The sequence below is a fragment of the Papio anubis genome, chromosome 4 (assembly GCF_008728515.1).
Source record: "Papio anubis isolate 15944 chromosome 4, Panubis1.0, whole genome shotgun sequence".
Classification (NCBI taxonomy): Eukaryota; Metazoa; Chordata; class Mammalia; order Primates; family Cercopithecidae; genus Papio; species Papio anubis.
Window position 1 is genome coordinate 10144964 of NC_044979.1, and position 16912 is coordinate 10161875.

The window sequence follows — 16912 nt, forward strand, 5'->3', positions numbered from 1 at the left end:
ATAGCTAGACTTTAAGGATTTTTTTTAAGCTTATGAAGATGAGATAGGATGGTTGTGGCGAAGGGGTGATAAAGATGAAGAGCAGAGCCCACTCCATCAAGTGCTGGCAGCCTGATACCTGCCCTGGAGAGCCTCTGTAGTCAAGGAAGCCAGGCAAGTCCTGAACAAAGCAGCATTAGCAGCGCACTGCATCACCAGGCGTGAGGGCAGAATGAAGCTGGTGACGGCAGGGCCAAAGAGGAAGGTGTAAACACGGAGCGTTATGGAGGAGGAACTAGACAGATTTGGTAGATTGCTGAATATGAATAAACAAAAGAAGTCAAGTCGGAAATCTGTGTCTGTGACATAACGCCAGAAACAGAGATGTCGGATATGGCCTAGGGAGCAAAAGAGATCAGTTTGGGGCAAGTCAAGTTGGAAGAAAGGGCAGGTTAGTCAAATGAAAAAGCCCTGAAGGCTATTAGCTGGACTGGAAGACTCTCAGCTGAAGTTGCTGAGAACTGCTTGGCCTGAATGAAACTGAGAAACCCCAAAGCAACAAAGACTAGAAGAGAGGATCAAGTTAAAGCTGTCTCCTGAATGCTCATGAAGAGTTAGAAAAGATAAGATGAACTAGAACAGCAAGGATTCTGCACAGAACCCTAACCTCAAGAGGTCACCCAAGAAAAAAGAATGGCAACCTGGTCCACAAGTCTGGGAAATGGGCGATGTGGCCTCTCCTCAGAAGGGGCCACTCTGGAGAAGAAACCTGGTGGTTTCCCAAACTCATCTAACGCAAGACATCCTGAGAACAGCGTTCACCCTCTGGAAACCATGAATTGGAAATGCAAGAGAACCAATCTAATGAATCAAGTACAAATCTAAGAGCGCCTTCAAGACAAGTATTGAGATGCTTTTAAAACTCAGGAAGTTTTTAGATTTTTAAAGAAAAAATGTGAAACAACTTTGTAGTTAAACCATTACTTTACAGGTTTAAAAAGTGTTCTCCATGGACACAGGGAAGGGAACAACACTCACTGGGGCCTATCGGGGAAGGTGTGGGGACCAGTATCAGGGAAAAGAGCTAATGCATGCTGGGCTTAATACCTAGGTGATGGGCTGATCGGTGCAGCAAACCACCATGGCACAGGTTTTCCTACGTAACAAACCTGCATGCCTGCACGTGTACCCTGGAACTTAAAAAACAAAATTACTATTAAAAAAATTAAAAGTGTTCTCAACATATGACACCACCAATAACATGTAAATAACACAGGCTTTGATTTTGTTGTCTCCCATATGCCTTAAAATTTTAATCTAATTCCTCTCGTAGTATTTAGGATTTAAACAAGGACTAGTGTGAAGCAAAAATTATTCCTAGACACTAAACTTACAACTATATTCATTAGGATCCTGGCCTCTATGGCACTTCCCACACTGTGCTACAAAGAACCACGAATATTTCCAGGTGCTCGTTTCAAGAGAAAAAAATGAACACATCAATTCACTCCATATCAAATCTCTACTGTAAGGAACTAATTTTCCACATTCCATGATTTTAAAATCAGTATGTGTTCTACAAAACATGTAATATGGTAGGGGAGCTTTCTTCCTTCAAAGGAAATTTCTTCTTAAATTAGGAGTGTACCTTTTAATATATATGAATGTATGTATGTATACCTATACACATACCCTATTGGATATACCTCTCTGTAACAGCAGCAATGCACATTAAGATTTTAAAGGCCCTTCAATATGCCACTTGGCATTTCCTAAGTTTATTCACAAAGCTTCCCTCCCATTCCCATTCCTTACATATCACAGAACATGGATAGCCAAATATTGGTCTAAATAAAAAAAAAATCCTGAAAATGCATTAACAAGTAGAGTGGTAACGCAGAGCTCCATTATAAAAACAACAGTGACCCAAACAAACAAAACCTTCATAGTGTCAAAAGAGAGAACACATACGTTTCACCTGTAATGCCCCAGCTAAACTGCAGACATTAAACACCCACCCCGCCCCTGCAACACACAAACCCTGTGTAGGGCAAAGTCCCCTATACACAGAACATGTAACAAAAGCACTACTGAAGAGCCAATTCCAGTATGTGTCTTCAGCATTCCTAACCCTGCTTCCCTTGTGTGTTCTGAGTCCCTTGTTGGTAGGACCTACTCTACGCAGTGCCCAAGTAGCTTTTCATCAACTCATCAAATAGGAGACACTCTCATTTCAGTAGTCTCTACTTGATGATTGATGTAATATATTCCTATGCTGTGTGTCAAAGTCCACCCTCAACCAGGACTGCATTAGACAGCCTTCTGTCCCATGTGAGGTATCTGCAAGCAGCAGAAAGCTGAGGGCAAGCAGTCACAAAGCAAGCTCGGCACAGTCTTTGGCTCACACCAAGCACTGAACACAAGTTGCGTATCCCTTTATCTGAAATGCTTGGGTCCAGAAGTCTTTTGAATTTCAGACTGTTTCATATTTTGGAATATTTGAGGTAGCTTGGGGATGGGATCCAAATCTAATTGGGGAATTCAGATGTTTCGCATACACCTTACACACACAGCCTGAAGGTAATTTTATTTTCCCCTCAGGGACGCTGAATAAACTGTTGTGCACCTGCATGTTGACCGTGGCCCATCACATGAGGTCAGGGGTGAAATGATCTACCTGTTACGTCATGTTGGTAACTAAGGAAGTTTTAGATTTTGGATGATTTAGGATTTTCAAATTAGGGATGCTCAACCTGGACTAAGGGTTATTATTGTATGTAAGATAAAATGGCAAGTAAACCTTCTAATATTTTAAATATTTAAGATGAGAGAAGTCAGAAGAATCAGTCTGGAATTTTCCTTCTCCACCATCCCCCTACACCAAAGTCTCCAAGTTCCTAAAGCTTCAAGTTTGGGGAGGGGGAAATGGCCTAGTCTCCATGTCTATTCCCTGAATTCCCCTTGGGATCAAAGAGTCTGGTTTATCGACATCATCTAGGATTCCAAACCTTTCCTTCCAGTCTGACCAAAGTCTCCTTCCTGCCTTGAGAAAAGGCGGTCTGAGCTGTCTGCCTTTTTCCCCCATTCTGACTTTCGGATGCCTATCATGCACACGTCACTATTTTAGTTAGCATTTAATTAATTTCGACATAGCAAAGGCACCCCCTCGCAGTGTTAGGTGACACATTTCTGTACAACTATTTTCTCATAATCACAACAGTATTCCTAATTTGTATTATTTAGCATACATTTCTTAAAAAATTGATAGTAGCCTTTGAATTTTCCAAGCTACGGCACAAACTAGACCAAAATATTTTTTCTAATTTTTAGCAAATTCTTATTCTTAAGCATAATGACATTAAGTTTAAACATTAATTTAAAACGCATCTAGTATCACTAGGAGTTGTGAACTAAGCAAAAAAAGAAAGTTCAAACTATTACTAAAACAAAGAAACTTCCACACTGAAGACAATTCATTAGTACCTAATCTAGTGTTATAATAAACCATCAAAACATAAATCAGTTTCATGAGATTAGGACAGTTTCGTGGAGGGCATTAAATGAGGGGACTAAAGTATCTGAAGGATTAACATATGGGGAAATAAATGAGAAGATTAGTCCAGCAAAGGAGAACCTGACCGCTGGAAATACAGCCCAACGAAAGTCAGATATTTAACCCTGCACATCAACACACCTGGAAAGGGGCTGCCAGTACAGCAAACACGAAGTGATTTCAGCATTAAACTAAGCAGAAAAGTCTTCCTTGCAAGTAGCTCCCCTGCTTCTTCTGTTTTGGGATTTGATTTTATAAATTAATCCACTGTATTATAAACACACGTGCACTGTAGAAAGTTGGAGGAAAAAAATTAAAAAAGTAAAAAAAAAACCTAAAAATAACCTACTGCTAAGAGAAACTAAAAATAATTTCACTGCTCAGAGATAATCAATGTTAACATTTTGGTTTTCATCTTTTTAAAAAATGCATATATTCACACACCAAAATAAAGTTTAGATATTACTTACATATGTTGTTTTATGTTACATTTTATCACTAATACTGACTAAATGTTCGTTAAATTCAGTATTATGGAAAGTAAAAATTGATCTAAATGCTGAAATAATCATCCTTAACAGCAGCAAAAAAACGAAAACAAAAGCTTAAGAGGGTATTAGTTAAATAACAGCATATCCTGGACAGAATATTAATCTGTTAATCATTCTTTTGTATTTTCTTAGACTAAATTCTTAGAAATGGAATAGCTATTTCAAAGCACACACATATTTTACAAGCTTTTGTTACATATTTTGCTCTCCAAAAATCATATTAAATTACACTCTTTCTAGCAAGGTATGAGTGAGCTCCTGTCTCCATACACTCACCATAAGTAGTTTATTTTTTAATCTATGCCAATTACAAAAAACCCAACAGTATCTCACTGATTTGCATTTCTGGGAGTACAGATAGTGAAGCTGAAAGTTTTTTCATGTTTCCTACTCCTCTTTTTATAAATTACCAGTTTGCCCATTTTTTTCCACGGGGGTGGGGGCGAGGCCTCTTTTGTTGGTGGTGTTCACATGCCGTCTTTTTACAGTAAGGAAAGTAAATTTGCTTGTAAGTTACAATATTTTTCTGTTTGCCAGTCACCTTTTAATTCTGTTTATGGAATTTTAACACAGAGAAGTTTTATTATTCTAAAGTACTCAAATCTTTTCCTTTACAGTTCCTACACTTGGTGTTATATCTAGGTCTTCTCCATCTTGAGATCGCCAGGCTGTTAATTTTTTGGTTCTTAAATTTTTTCTTCAAAAAGTATTTTAAAAGCACCCAAGTTTACCCACCTAAAATGACAGCCATTTTTACTACTTTAAATATCCTCACGGCCGGACACGGTGGCTCATGCCTGTAATCCTAGCACTTTGGGAGGCTGAGGCGGGTGAATCATGAGGTCAGGAGTTCAAGATCAGCCTGGCCAACATGGTGAAACCCAGTCTCTACTAAAAATACAAAAGATTAGCTGGGCATAGTGGCAGGCGCCTGTAATCCCAGCTACTCGGGAGGCTGAGGCAGGAGAATCGCTTGAATTTGGGAGGCGCAGGTTGAAGTGAGACGAGATCACACCACTGCACTCCAGCGGGGGCGACAGAGTGAGACTCTGTCTCAAAAAAAAAAAAAAAAAAAAGAACAAAACTTCACTAATACATACACATTTTATACATATTTTTAATGGCTGCACCCATTTCATACAATCTATTTTCCAAAGTATTTTCTGACACAGACTTTTAAAAAAATTGCCGCTTGTTAGATTTAAACAGTCTTGAATGGTTTTACAAATTTTTGCAAGGCCAATGAGTCATAACATCACACCCAATTTAACAGTAGCTCCAAAGTTCCAGAACTGTTCGTGTCTATGCTATCAGTGCCCAATCACTCTCCCACAATGTTACTAAAAGACCAGGAAGAATAAGCTCATTCTTGGTAGTGGATCACAGTTCTGCATAATGAATTCTGCCATAATGATCAGATATCAGTCCTTAAAGCATTTTCATTTTAATCTCTTCTAGTCTTCTTCCACCTTCATATAAACTAGTCAAACACTCTGGGAACATTTGGTTAAAAGCCTGAGCTCCGGAGCTACCCTGTCCTGTTTAACTCGGGCTTGACGACCTTCCTAGCCCTGACCTTCACCACTCAAAGTCTCAGCTCCTTCACCTATATTCTGTAAAGCGGGTTAAACCATAGTACCCATGCTTCAGAGGGCACTGGAAGGATGTACGTGAATGTTGACGCATGCAGTACGCTAGGCGCTGGGGACAGATGCATATCACAGTGTCCCTGTCCCAAAAGAGGTCAGTTTGGTGAGAGAAACCACCAAGTATAATCAAAAGGTTAAATACTGTGATCGCGACATAGGCAGGACGACATGGGAACCCAGGGAAGGCTCCTAACCCAGACCAGGACATCAGGGCCAGCTTTCCAGAGATGGTGACGTGTGTGCCGTCAGGTGACAGAAAAGGCAGAGTCAGATTCAGAATGGAACTGCAATGGCGCTGAAGCATGGAGGAACACTAGGAAAAGCAGAACAGTGCTTACTTGGTCCAAGTTTCCCAAGGGAAAAAATTTAACTATCAAACTGAGGCTTCACAACCCTACTTTTCAAACACGAATACAATACTTGATGTTCTTTAAGACTGTTTTTCCAAAATCCTGTTAATGTTGAAAGTTGTAGCATTCCCACGGAATCCACAAACTTTCGGGGCCTGAGGAAATCAGCAGTGTCAATTAAAAACCATCTCATTTTACAAATGAGGAAATATAGGCCCTGCAAAGGTAAGCTTGAACTAGACTCCATGTCTTCTCTCCCAAGCAACATGTTCTACACCTAAGCAAAAATAAATGACTTAAATCTCTCTCCCTCACAGAATTTTTAGAAGTGAAACACTTCCATAAGTGAATAAAAAACTTAAGTCATTAAATGTTATAATAATTCTGTTTATAGTGTGTTTACTAAATGTTCATATTATAAACAGGAAACTTCCTACAAACAGGAAATTATGTCCTCAGTAGTAAACATAAGGCTTTTTGGATCTATTTTTCATTTAATGCTCATTTCTTCATTTGGAAGCAAAACAAACACACTGATAAACTACCAAATGTTTTTAAAAAGCAAGGCAAACTTAGAATTGGCCCTTAAAATGGTTAACATCCTTTTCCCAGACATACCCAAAAGACAAGTTCAAAATGAAGCTCAGTCCCTCAAAGACATTTTATTCCAGAATGACTCAAGGTCATGGCTTTAGGACCTACGGAGGGCTGAAACAGCAAAACAAACAAAAAACCAAGTTCTTAAGTTTTTAAGGCCCTAATATTTTTAATTTGAAGAATGGCAAGCAACAACTCCTCAATTTAAAGTACATTCATGTCAATTTTCCATGCTGAAAGACGGACACGACGCCTCTGGGTATACTGGGAATGACATTCTGATGAAAGGCCCTCAGAGACCCAGAGATGGTTCCTCCCACAGCAACTTCCTAACCCACTCCAGCACAACCATGGGGCTTGCCTCATCTACAAGGAGGAGCCTTAATTACCAAACTGCTTCATTTCAAAGGCAAGGCTGGATACTCAGCCTGGGGGGAAAAACCTGATCGAGTTTCCAAAGAAGCACCAAACACAAAAATTTTTAAAATCCACACCTTAAAACTAGTTTTAAGGAGAAAAAACGTTAAAGTTTCACAACGTGTTTTCTTGGCACTTTCCTGGACTTCCATAGGTATAGAAAACCCGGGCAGATTTCTGTTAGGGCCCTGTACTAGGTACTGGGGTGTTGCGGGGGGAAGGGAAGTGGATTTGGGGGGGGTAGAAAAGGAGGGATGAGAGAGACGATCAATTTTACTCGAGAAGTGTACAATAAAGCTTGCATTCTTAACCCCCTTAAGTGCAAGGACTGTGTTTTCTGTAGCCAAAAATCAGGGCATGTTTTCAAACGTTAAGTGTAAGTTAGAATTATTCCAGAAAACTAATTCATTCAAAAAAAAAAGCAACTGAGGCACCACCATAACCAAGTTCTGTTACTCTCGGGACGCAAAAACAAATAAGGAATATCCCCTGCGCTGGAGGAATTCACAATCGGAAATGTATGGGAAATAAGGCTGTACTGTAGTTAATTACAGCCAGAAGATAACTTTCAGTAAGTGGCAAGAGTCTAATGAACTGCAATATCTAAGGAAACCATGCAGAATCAGCTCAGGCATGCGTGTCTGTCTTCTGATGTGGTACACACATTAGGAGTGGGGGGTGGGGCTGCCTATAAGGACCTGAGCATGTGGCTCTCAGGGAGGGAGGCTTTCATAAATTGGTGAAAAACCTAGCATACCTAAAGTTAGTTTGTTTTTTTGACAAAACCGTTTGTAAAAGATAAAGTCAATGAGAAAAGAAGTTTAACGTATTTAGAAAGCAATTCAGCCATCCCTCTCAAGCTTAAGGAACACTCTCCTGAAACCTCCAAAAATGGGCATAATAGAGTTAAAGCGAGGCAGTCTTGTGTTTGCATGCTTTGGAATTTGAAATGCAGCGCAACTATTTCGACTCACCATGGAAAACAACAAATAGAACCTTCAAGTAAAACATTTTTCAATATCCAAAAACCTTCTTTAAACAAAGAAAAATCTCACCTCCAAATATTTTTTCCAAACACAATGACTGGTCTTACATTTTAAACATCATTACATATTTTACTACATAATACACTCTACAAGATTTCAGAAAATCGGGTACATTTTCGGGTGCACCATGAAATGAAGTGTTAAACTTAAAACTGCACACACTTCTGCGAGGCGTTAAGATATACTTAGGTCCTAGAAGCTCAAGGCTTGAAGTAAAAAAGGAATCTAGTTCCTCTTCTGCCGCTTCGTTAAGTGCATTCCAAAAAGTGTGATCGTTTACTCCACTCAGAACTTTTGACGATTTTAATGCTACTACAAGAAAGAGCAATTACACTGGGCAAATAAATATTTAAGTAGACTGCAATTCAGTATTTGCGCACTTACCACTAACCCCTACTACGAACCAGAAGCAACCAAGAGTGACCCAATCGGAAAAGAGAATCCTCTTTTTGGCAAAGCCAGGAAGAGAGAAAACCTTAACTTTGGGGATTCATTTCAAGGAATGTCTACAAGCATTCCTCTCTCTCTTAATTATCTTATGTCTGCTCTACACAATATTGCACGGGCGGCAGAAACAGAGGCCTTTCAGATCTTGGGGGGAAAAAAGCGCACGACCCCCGAGTCTGAGGACCCCAAGTCCCAGCAGCCTGGCGGGCACACGTTTACCCTCAGGGTCAGGGCGCGCGCTCCCGTTGGGGCCGGGGGCGCGCCGACGCCGCGGCGCAGGGCCCGGCCCGACTCGCGAGCGCTAGGCGGGCGCCGGGGCACTCTGTCCGGTTCGGCCGCCGGGCTCGCATCCCTGCGCGCATGCCCCGGCCTATAGCCCCAGGAGAACGGGGCAAAAGGGCGACTGTTACCCAATAATAGCGCCCTGCACGTTCGCAACAATGCAGGCAGGGAACCCGAGAGCCGCGGGCAGGGAACCGGAAAGCGAGAGAGCCCGGCTCGGCGGCTGCTCCTGCGCGCGAGCCCAGGGCTCACAGGGGAGCACGCGTCGGCCGGAAAGCAGCGCTGGGGAGAAGCGTGGGCGCGAGGGGGCAAGGGCACGGGTCCCGGCGTCCCGCGGAGGTCGCCTCACGAGGCGAGGCGCGGACGTCCGAGCTGCCCCGTGCCACACGTCGGCCCAGCTTCCGAGGGCCCGGCCCGGTCGCGGCGGGGAAAGGTGCCGGCGCCACCAGGCCGCCGCCTCCAGGCGCGATGAATCGGGCTTTTTCCCAGTGCGTAGTCCAGGCCTGGCCTCCCCGGCCCGTCCGGGGTGACTCAGGGCCCGGCCCCGCTTGCTCTCCTGCCGCCCTCGGCGTCCTCCGCCCACGAGTCCCCCGGCCCGGCCGCCATTCCGCCCGGCCGCGTTTCGGCTGCTCAGGCCTCGCCAGGCGCCTGGGCTCGGCCGCCGCGGCCCAAGTCACTGCGACACCGCGGCTCGGGGCCGGGCCTGCGCCGCCGCCGCCACCTCCTCTCGGCCCCGGCGGCTGCCGACACTCACCCGCATCTCTGTGGTGCCCCAAAGGCTCCCGCGACGCCTCCGCCTGGTCGCTGGGCCTGGGCCCCGGCGAAAGCCCCGTCCCGCCAAGGTCTGGCTGCGTCCCTCAGCCACCGGGGCTGCCCCGCCTGGAGCTGCGTGCGACACGGCGCCCGCCTCCTCCTCCTCCCCTGCCCGCCCGGCCCTCCTCCTCCCGCCGCCGCCGCCTGCACCACGCAACCTCCGCCCTCTCGCCTTCCCTCCGCGGCTCCCCGCCCTCTTCGGCCTCACCGGCTCCGGCGACCGCGGGGGAGAAGCTGTTGGGGGAGGGCCGGAACGCACCGCCATCGGCGTCCGGGGCGGGGGAGCCGGGAAACCGTCGTCGCCATCGCCCCGCCAGCCCGAGGCGCGGGAGGGGCCCGGAAAGCTCCCTCCCGCCCGCCCGCCGCTGCCGGCGGCCCCGGGGGCGCCCCTTCCGCGGCCGAGGCCCCCGCTAGCGTGGGGAGCTTCTACCTGCGAGCCCGCGGCCCCTGCCCCGGACACCCAAGCCATCCCCGACCCGGGGCGCCGGATTCTCCACCAGGTTTTACAGCCTCCCTCGCCTTGGGGCCGCCGCGGAGGACCCCTTCCCGCCACTTCGGACCTCGCGAGCGGGGCTGAGCTGCTTGGGTCGGGGACACCACCAGCCTCTGGAGAAACGGCCTGAAGCACCCCGAAGGAGAGGGGGTCCCAGTCCCCCCGCCCCCCCCCGGGGCGCACACCGCCCCCCCCCCCCCAGCTGGCCTCGAACCTGACTCCCTACCTTTGTCGACCGGGACTGGGGGATGCACCCTAGATCAGAAAGTCAGAGGTGGCCAGGTGGCCCTCCGAATCGGCGCAGACTTCCGAGGAACCTGCAGCCAATTCTCGATCCCCTTAACACCTGCAAGGCCTTAGGAATCGGCTCCAGAAAGCTCGAGCTTATCTGCGTGTCTCTTTTTAAAAATCACTTCTAAGATAAAACCTAACTAGGCTTTCCCTTTCAGACTTTCACTAACTCCTGTTTGGCAAATGTTGATATTCACTCTACCCTTCGTCTTTGTAAGGACAAATCAAGACTTAGAAGGCTTTGATTACATACACGGATGGCATGAGTCGTGATATAAAGTAGTATTGTTTTCACGTGTAGTTCGAAGTCATCTCATTTGAAATTAACTGTCATAATTGGCTATTTGGAATATTCAACCTAAATCCTATCCGCTGCTGTGGTGACGGGTGGAGGAAGCGTTGTGGAACCCCCACATCTAGTGAGGGGTGGCTTATTAATACCACGGCTCACAGCATAACAGAGCGGCTCATTCCATGAACAACCCCGGGGGGATTTCGAACTCTATCATGTGGGCAAAAGATGTAATGAGTGTAACTTCCTGTTTTCTCCAAACGAAAACACTACACAGATTCCTGTACCACTCTGGGACAGAAATCCTCAGCCAGAGCAGAGGGCCGTCGCCAGAGTCCACACTGTTTCCTGCGTAACGTGGGTTTGTCTCTGAAGAAAGATCCCACTGGTGTATGTGATCCCCTCTATTGAAATGTCTTTTATCCACATCTCAGTCTCTCTAGAAGTAATGCATTTGTATGTACTTGTCACTCAGGTATGTAATCCCTTAATTTGTGCGGGATGTTGGGGTGTGAACAATTCTTGGTTTACATCCTACACTTTTGAATAACCTCGTCAAAACTTAGATGTATTTAACGCTTTTTTTTTTTTGTGAGCACATGGTAAGGTTGGAAGTAAAAATGGAAGGTTTATCCCTGTGGCCCATGTTTTCCAGTGTACATATGTGGGTTTTTTTAAAAAAAAGTCCCAATTTCTTCCTTTTACTGGAAACTGCGTTTTTTAGACAACAACTTAAGCTTCCTATTCCCTAACCAGTCTTCTCCAATCTTACCATTCAATATGGCCTCCTTTTCTGTGACTTCCTCCAGCTGAATAGAAGGGCTGAGTGGGTCAACCTTCCCTTTATTGTTTGTTTCCTCCACCCTCTGTTTTTCCTTAATAGCAGTATTTGGTCCACCCACACCACCCTCCCTCTTCTCACTGCCTCCATTCCTGGTTCTTAACTCCTTTCTATTCTTTACTCTCCACCTGCCTACACGATCATTTTTAGCAGCAAATTTATTCCATCGACTTTTATGTCCACTTAACATCCAGATTGCATTTACTTTGCTCAGATAACCTTGTCTCCTACCTCACAGGTCAAGGCCACCTGCCGCTCTTTTCTACTTTAAAACATCCTGCCTCCATCTTTCTCCCCCAGCTCAGCAAAACTGATGTCCCTCTTGGATGACCCAAAGTTTGGAGGGATAATTAATTTGATAGATGTCAGAATCAAAGTTCAAAACAGTCTCAACAGACTACATTAAGCCAGAAGCAAAGAAATAAAATATAACTTTCAAATCTAGAACAGTATGATGTGGTAGTTGGAAAAGCCCAAGTTTTAGATTTTAGCGAACCTTGGTTTGTATCTAGCTACTCAAATTTGAGTCATATCCAGTAACTCAAATTACTATCTTTTGCTCTAGTAAGGTCAACTGTTAATTTGAGATAAAAATACCTACTTCATAAGAGTGTGAAGAGTAATTTCTTTGTAATTCCCACATAATTCGTGGAACATTCACCAACCATTAGTTCCCCTCCCTTTCTCATCTTCCACAAAGTGGATGTCTCTGTTGCCATTCATAACACTTTTTTTTTTTTTTTTTTTTTGGAAGCCGCGTTGGGCCTTCGCCCCCGGGGGAGTGCAGTGGCCAGATCTCAGCTCACTGCAAGCTCCGCCTCCCGGGTCTATGCCATTCTCCTGCCTCAGCCTCCCGAGTAGCTGGGACTACAGGTGCCTGCCACCTCGCCCGGCTAGTTTTTTGTATTTTTTTAGTAAAGACGGGGTTTCACCATGTTAGCCAGGCTGGTCTCGATCTCCTCATGATCCGCCTGTCTCGGCCTGCCAAAGTGCTGGGATTACAGGCTTGAGCCACCGCGCCCGGCCCATAACACATTCTTTAGTTCATATAGACCTGGAAACAGACTCAAAATCCTAACCCATTCACCTTGTATCCCAGAGCTGTCACCACCCTAGAGAAATTCTTGGCCTATTTTGGGTCAGTCATTACCATCACCATACTCATTTTTCAATGAGAAAACCTAAGGCTCAGAGATGTTAGGCAATTTGCTCCAAATCACTCAGCCTGAGCAGTGGCATAACCTGACCCACTGACTCCCAATTCTGTGTATATCCACTCCTTTACTAAGATATTCTCCCACACTTATGTTGATCCTCTAACCTTTCAAATGTTTTTCCTGGTTCTTATCTCTTCTGTATCCTTCCCCTTGTGTCATGACTGATGGCAGATGATTCCTTCTAAACCGATACCTTCATCATTATAATTTTGCCTTTTCAAGCTTCAGTGGTTCCATATTGTTTACAGTGTTCAATCCAAATTTGGACCTGGCACTTAAGGTTTACCAGATCTTGCCCTAACTTGCTTTTCCAAATGTATTTCCTGCCACTTCCCAGAAGGAACTCTCAATGCCATCCAGTCCTGTTGGTTGTACTCACTCGCCCACAGATGAGCTGTGAATCGCCATTTATGAAGGCCTGCTTCAGTTGTTCCCTTAGCAGAGACCATTCCCCACTTCTTTCCTCCATCTCCAAATCATGCTCACGTTTCAAGATCCAGCTCACACCCCCTCCCAGGAAGCCCACCTTACACCTTCTACCCAAGCTTTATGATCTCTCCCTGATTTGCCTGCTCACATGTGCCTTTAAACTAGGTGGTCTGTGCCGTGGGGTGAGAGACAATTTCCTAACGTTCACCTGCCCCCTCAGCATTGTGCCCGAAGAACACTGAAGCAGATTCCAAGCAAATTTGCTTACTACTGAAATGAAAGTGTACAGGTGTTACTTGACTAACCATATGAACTACTATTTCTAAGACACAGGTAAGTAACTACCCATCCAGTGCAAAGTGAATGAACAGGATGGTTCTCAAACCTGGCTTTGCTTTAGAATCACCTGGGGACTTTACTAATTCCGAGTGCTCCGCTCCAGATCTACTGAATCAAAAGTAGGTGGGAAGCAGCAGGGAGGGAACATGAAACTGCCAGAGTTTATATCCTGGCATCGCTACTTATTATCTGGGGAACTTTAAGCAAGTTACTTAACCTCTCTGTGCCTCAGTTTCTTCATCTATGACATAGGGATGATAATAATAGTACCTTGGCTGGGCGTGGTGGCTCATGCCTGTAATCCCAGCACTTTGGGAGGCCAAGGCATGTGGATCACTTGAGGTGACCAGCCTGGCCAACAAGGTGAAACGCTGTCTCTATTAAGAATACACAAATCAGCCGAGCGTGGTGGCATGCACCTGTAATCCCAGCTATTCAGGAGGCTGAGGCAAGAGAATTGTTTGGACCCTGGAGACGGAGGTTGCAGTGAGCGGAGATTGTGCCACTGCACTCCAGCCTAGGGTGACAGAGTGAGACTCTGTCTCAAAAAATTAATAATATCTCATATAAGGTTGTTGTACATTAAATCCTTAATAAATATTACCTATGATGACAATGATAATTTTTCAGTTAAACTTGTTTGTTTAATCCAAATCATGAAATATACATTACTTGTGATTCTTAAAAAAACATTAGTTCTGCTTACAAAAGTAGTTACATATATGCTATAACTATACAGAGTAATTCAACTAGATTAGTATCCAAAGGAAGCAGGAAAGAGATGAAATAATTGAATAATTTCTTCTCTGTAGAGTTTTAAATTCTTTTTGAAGAAGCAGGTGTTTAAGTCCCCTACTTTAATTTCTTTCTTTCTTCTTGTTTTTTTTTTTTTTTTTTTTTTGAGACTTGGTCTCACTTTGTCGCTGAGGCTGGAGTGCAGTGGCATGATCATGGCTCACTGCAGCCTCAATGTTTTGGACTCAGGTGATCCTCCCACCTCAGCCTCCCAAAGTACTGGGATTACAGGCATTACTGTAACCTGGCCTAATCCCCTACTTTGGTTTCATTAGAAGGGATTTCATAGCTAATATTGGTCCATCAAATGCCAAATAAACAAGATTTTAATAATAGAGGTAACTAGATATAAAATATCATACAGAAATTTACTTACCAAAGTCACAAACTGTCTGAAGGGGAAACATAGTATTGGTAGACCTCATCCTCTCAACTCTTGACTTATAAGTTGCGTATCTAAACAAATACACAAAGGCCTTTTTATTGCCTGGAATTCCACCAAAGATTCTTAAGTATCATTTCTTAAAGATGCAAATAGCTCTAGGAGGTAGGAGGGTTTGATAGTCGTTCACACATTGGCATTTACTAGTTCAATCAGGTTGCTATTTTTTGTGTGTTTTTGAGATGGGTTTCACTCTGTTGCCCAGGCTGGAATGCGGTGACATGATCACAGCTCACTGCAGCCTCGACCTCCTGGACACAAACAATCCTCCCATCTCAGCCTCCTGAATAGCACCATCCCCGGCTAATTTTTAAAAATTTTTAAAACAATGGGATCTTGTTATGTTGCCCAGGCTGATCTTGAACTCCTGGGCTCAAGCAATCCTCCTGCCTCGACCTCCCAACGTGCTGGGATTACCATACTTCATCTGGCCAGGTCGCCTTCTTTTTAACACAGATCAGTAGCACCTAAACACAGAAAGGTTGGGGCAAATCAAGTTTTGGAAAAACACTGAGTGCCTCAGGGAAGGCTGAAGGCCTTAGGCCAGAGGTTCTGGGAGGAGGAGGCTTAATCTAAAGAAGAAAATGAAGAAAAGGAGAAGAAGGATTTAACAATTTAACCTGTCTGATTTCAGATCTTGCATATTGCCAGTTCTAGGCCTCTTATTTTGGAATCCAGAAAATACTGGTGTAAGATAGTCATGAATTAAGCTTTTGAGTCTGACCTGGGAGACCTAAACACCATCGTAACATTGTATCAATTTGGATCAGATGAAATAGCAATGTATTTTCCAATGATTCAACCTAGTTTCTATGAGATATTTTTCAGAGAAAAGTGTTCTAAAATATTGTCGTCGTCGTCGTCTTCTTCTTCTTCTTCCTCTTCTTCCTCTTCTTTCTTCTTCTTTCTTCTTTTTTTTTTTTTAAACAGAGTCTGTCTCTGTCACCCAGGCTGGAAGTGTGGTTGATCACAGCTCACTGCAGCCTTGACATCCTGGTCTCAAGTAATCCTCCCACCTCAGCCTCCTGTGTAGCTGGGACCACAGGTGTGTGCCACCATGCCCAGCTTTTCTTTTTTCTTTTTTTCCTGCAATGTTGCCCAGGTTACTTTTTTTCCTTGTTGTGTATTTCTGGGTTTGTGTGTGTGTGTGTGTGTGTTGTGGTGTTTTGTTTTGTTTTGAGACCAAGACTTGCTATTTTGCCCAGGCTGGTCTCGAACTCCTGGGCTCAAGTGACCCTCCCGTGTTAGCCTCCTGAGTAGCGAGGACTACAATACACCCCTGAGCCCAGCCTAGAATTGCTTTTTCCAGGGAATTTTCTATGACCCTTCATATCTCAACCCACCCCATGTCTACATCTGGATTAGTTGTCCTTCTTGTGTAATTCTTTTGTACCATGTAGTTATTATATTGCATTATAATTTTTCCCTTCTCTATCTCCTACTCCCTCACAGATTGTGAGCTCCTTGAATTCAGGTGCTGTGTCTTTTGTCACTATATCTACAACATTTAGTACAGTGCGTGACACATAGTATACTGAAAGTGGTTAGAACCCAACTCATGCACTAATTGGGATTGTTTGTACTATGAAATTCAGTCATTCCACTTTCCTTCTCAAAGACCTTCCATAATTCTCTGCTTCCTAAAAGAATCTCAAACACCTCATTCCTAATATTGAAGCATTCTCTACACTTTGGCTCCAATGGATTATTCCCTCTGGTTTCTTATACATATCATACCAGATCCAAACTAGATTCTTATGAATGCCTGATTAGGCTCCATGCGTTTCCTCATCCAACTGTAACTTCCACAGAAATTGCTCTTCTCCAGTCACTGCTTACCCAAATATAACCCATCCTTCTGGGCCTACCTTAAATGCAGTCTCTTTAGTGAAACCTTTCCTGCTCTTCTACCCGATGTGAATTCCACTTCTCCCCTTGCACTGGGTAAGCTTCTTAAAGACATACTTGAACAAGTTTGTATCCCTACAGGACTGTATTAAATTATGGAGGCTGGCAAGTCCAAAATCTGCAGGGTAGGTTGGCAAGCTGTACACTCACAGAAGAACCAATGTTGAAGTTCAAGTGTGAA

At 44.3% G+C, this 16912-nt stretch overlaps 1 protein-coding gene across 7 annotated transcripts in view; it reads right to left on the reverse strand.

Annotated features, from left to right (window-relative positions):
• Window positions 1–12200, reverse strand: part of CUL1 (cullin 1) — a 105263-nt gene extending 93063 nt beyond the window's left edge. Inside the window, exon 1 of one of the 7 annotated variants that reach the window (XM_009204112.4) lies at window positions 10404–12200. The gene's annotated coding sequence lies outside the window, so the exon portion shown is untranslated. The other 6 variants (XM_009204114.3, XM_009204115.3, XM_009204113.3 and 3 more) reach the window with 6 other exon arrangements.
• Between the last annotated feature and the right edge of the window lie 4712 nt (window positions 12201–16912).